General features: G+C 40.7%; 1 long non-coding RNA gene across 1 annotated transcript; it reads right to left on the bottom strand.

Annotated features, from left to right (window-relative positions):
- Positions 1-320: 320 nt before the first annotated feature.
- LOC310772797 lies at positions 321-2388 on the bottom strand. Its single transcript, XR_014552519.1, has 3 exons — positions 2278-2388; positions 1772-1868; positions 321-1014 (listed from the first exon to the last, which is right to left on the bottom strand). It is a non-coding gene; the product is annotated as an uncharacterized lncRNA (long non-coding RNA).
- Positions 2389-4246: the final 1858 nt, after the last annotated feature.

The following is a 4246-nucleotide window of genomic DNA, read 5'->3' as shown; positions in this document are numbered from 1 at the left end:
GAGACCAAAATCAAAGGGAGTGACTTGACAGATCGCATGTACAGTGATCATGAACAATAGCAGGCGGAGCTGCAGCTTTGGGAAACCCGCCAAGGATGAAAAATAAAGATGGCAACAGCCACCACTTCAACTCCAAACGGGAGACCAAAATCAAAGGGAGTGATTGACAGATTGCATGTACATGTACAGTGATCATGGAACAATTGCAGGTGAAGCTGCAGCTCTGATGGATGAAAAATAAAGATGGCAACAGCCACTTTTTGGGGAGTTTAGCTCGATTGCCATTTTGTCCCCACTTACCTTAAATATACACTGTCTTTACGGTCACTCTCGATGCAGTATGGAGAGAGGGGTCATATTTAGCGATACAACAGTGGAGGCGGCACTACCGTTCAAAGGCAACAAAACACAGCGCCTAAAGCTCTATGCACATGTGTACATGTTGTGACTAGTTTATTCACCATGCTATGAAATAAGAATCCATAGTTGCATGAAACATTATTTCCATAGTAAATCCATACCGGGTCACTTCCTTGTTTGTCTGTGGACAGCGCTTCCACGCATGCGTTATTTGCACATGCGCTGTACACCCGGCAGCGATGTTTACTAAATATTTATTTACCTCAAAAAATTGTTTTTCTGCATTTTGGATTAGTACCCGAGTCACAAGATGTACATAGAGCTTTTTGGCACTTTGTTTTGTTGCCTTTGAACGGCAGTACCGTTCTATCGCTAAATATGACCCCTCTCTCCATACTGCATCGAGAGTGACTGTAAAGACAGTGTATATTGGGGGGATATGGCAATCGAGCTAAACTCCCCAAAAAGTGGCCTATCCCTTTGTAATAACTATGCTAGGGTGTCATGTGAGCTTCTTGTGAGCCTTCAGAACTTGGGGCTGTCATGTCCCTTTCAGGGACAGCTTCCTGTGAGACTTCAGAACTTGGGGGTGTCATGTCCCTTTCAGGAACACCTTCTCTGCCGCTGACAAGTCTTCTGATCTTGTTGGTTCCCCTGTGAAAATTTAAATATCATTAGAATAGCCCCGTGAAAATTTTAATATCATTAGAATAATCAAGGCAATTTCACAAACATACTGGGGTATTACAACCAAAACTAGGCAAACCTAGTGTAGTCCGGCTGTGAACTGAAACATTTGATTCAGGACTTTATATTCACAAATGGTCCCATAACTTACACAAAATCTATGATGCATAGAGCAACATTCTCAGAATTTTGGGCAACACCCTATGCCCTAAAACAGATGCTGTAAAATGTGCCATGGATAATGGATGGAGATGCAATAAATCCAACAGAAAATGCTACAACAGAATCTGTGCCCCTACGCCCCGACTACAATTACAGCTCTATTATGAAACGAATACAACCCTAACACTGCAGGGGAAAAAAGAGCGATACAGGCAGAGAGATACACCAGATATCAGACCAGAACACTAATTGAGCACAGATCGGCTCTTCTCCTTTCAGAGAGAGCCTGGAGATGCAAGGTTAGCCTTCTTCTAATGGCTTTTCGGCAGAGAGGATGATGCCTTGTGGCACATCCCCTCCACCCCTTCATGCTCAGAACGCCCACGAGTTTAGCCTCAGGCAGGAAAATGTTTATCACATCACTGATGACATCACAATCGTGACAGACACCGCCAATTTTAATTAAGATATATCAATATAATATAAGCATGAATTAAGGTCAGGTTACATTTTATACGTTTTACACCCACTTTCAGTGATAGAGAAAACTAGAGAAACTTACTGTTCTTTGTCGCACTGCCTCACATCCTTCAACTTCTGGGCCATGCACTGTCTGATTAGAACCTCACTGGTGTTTGGGAACACAGCTTGCACTTGGTCTGTTGGAACAACAACAAAATACAAATTTACTTCAAGGTAAATTAAATTAAATAACTTAAGTTAACAAACAAAACAAAACAAAAAGACAGACCTCTTGACCAGAATATTTATTTTACACTATATTTTAGGCACTGTGTTTTGTTGACTTTGAGCCGCGATCCGCTTGGTCCTGTTTTAGTGCTGTCCATTTAACTACTGCACACCCTGACCCTCCAAACTGCACGGACAGTTGCTGTGAAGACGTGTATATCGATGTTTATTGGGGGCGATATGGAAAATTCGCTAAACTCCCCAAAAAGTGGCCTATCCATTTAAGTTTTTCAACTTATATCATCAAATGATGGTACTAACATGCATTGTCTGTGATCAGATTGCAATCCGATAGTGTGCTTGAAAACATTAGCATACCGTTGTTGCAGAGATCACGGGTCCCAGGCTGCTCCGCCGTTTCATGGGGAAGGGGTGGGGTGGTGCTGGTGGAGGCAGCAGTGGCTTCAGGAGACGACAGGAGAGACAGAGGCAGAGGGAAAGACAGTAGAGAGGCAGAGAAGGAGACAGGGATAGAGGTCATTATCACCTGACACTAACATGCATTTTTTTCTGAGATCAGACTGCAGCGCATCAGAGTCAAAGTAGCAAAAAATAAATATAAAAAAATATAAAAAATAAATAGATAAATGTATTTATTCCAAATCTATTTTTTTGACTAAATAATATTATATAGTATTTGTGTATTTAAATTAATATCCTTGCTTCTTTGTATACCACTATGCTGAGAACATCTGCACTATATTTGCAGAGCCTATTTGAATGTTGTTGTTTTTTAGTCACATTTGCAGGGTTCTCATACCTCCTAAAAATCAAATTCAAAGACTTTGCAAGGAATTTCCAGACCCAATTCTCTTAAATTTGAGGGCCGGGCAGAACTTTCAAAATAATGTAATGAGAACCATGTGCTGATTTTGTAAGGACTAAATAAGGACCCTACCGTTGTTGGGAGAGGGGACAGGGTCCCAGTCCGCTCCGGCACTTCGTGTGTGGGTGGGGTGGTGGTGGTGGAGACGGCAGTGGCTTCAGGAGACGACGGGAGACACAGGCAGAGAGAGAGAGAGGAAAGAGAGACACAGAGGAGAGAGAGAGGCAGAGACAGGGATAGAGGCCATTGACGCCTGGCGTATTTTCTGTGATCAGATTGCAATCGGATAGTGCTTGACCACATTAACCTGATTTAATTTACACCTGGTAATAATGTATCTCCAGTGTTCACATTGAAATCAGGTAAGCTCCATAGCATAGAGCAGTAGAAAAACTGCAGTGACTGTTGTTGTATGTGGATTGAGAGGATGCATTGCATGTACACTTGTGTTCAATGTGGTCACAATTAGAGATGCAACGGTATGAGTTTTTGATATTGGTATGATAACCTTGGACAAAAATACCACGGTTTCACGGTATTGTGGACCTTTATGTGTTATTGTGAAATCTGGCAACAAAAAAATAGCCTACATGTAGCGCTTTCGTCGTATCCACTAGCCTGAGATACAGCGCTCCAGATCCTTTTAACTTTAAATAGTCCTATTTGTATGCTATACCATGTTAATTTATATGAAATAACTCTTAATGTAGGGTATGAGAGTGTAACTGTGATTTTAAACCGTTATATGTATTTATTTATTGCACCCAAACCTAGAGCAGCAATTACTTATAATCCCTTATTTACTTTGAAAATTGGTGTATTACCCTTTAAACTCACAATGGCCTAATATTACTTTATCCGTTTTGTTTCCCAGGTACTGGATTCCCTCAGGTAAGGCAAACACTTAGAATATCAAGACAGTAATCATAAATCCACACAACTCAGGTAAGTATGAAAATAGAATGGGATTTAGTTATAAAACAAATAAAACAATTATCACAGTTAACATAAATTCACTTTTCCTTCAAGTATGCGTTTTCTTTTACAGGAAAATATACCTTTTTGTTTGTGACACAAGCCAGGTAAGTATTATTAAATAACCAAACAGCTATACCAACCAGACAAACATCATTTCACTAATGAATGTTATCAAACTCTGAAATCAGCAATTCAAATATCAAAATAATATCCCAGTCAATAACCTTATTTTTATACAATGCACATGAAATGTAAACCCCTTTGCTTTACCTCTGGTATTATATAATATAAATTGTGGGCCCACCTTTAAATGCCAATACCTCTAGCTAAGCCGGCACACCTAACTAACCCCAGTTGCAGGCCTGTTTCGAAGCTTGGGATCGGTGTGGCCTCAAACCAAATGGCCCCTTCACTCCAAGGGGAGCTTTAAAATCAAGTGTGAGGTACCTCTTTAGCAAGCAAGATGAACGCGTTTATCGTACT

The sequence above is a fragment of the Poromitra crassiceps genome (genome assembly GCF_964638095.1).
Source record: "Poromitra crassiceps genome assembly, chromosome: 3".
Lineage (NCBI taxonomy): Eukaryota > Metazoa > Chordata > Actinopteri > Beryciformes > Melamphaidae > Poromitra > Poromitra crassiceps.
This window is presented reverse-complemented; position numbering and strand designations above follow the sequence as displayed.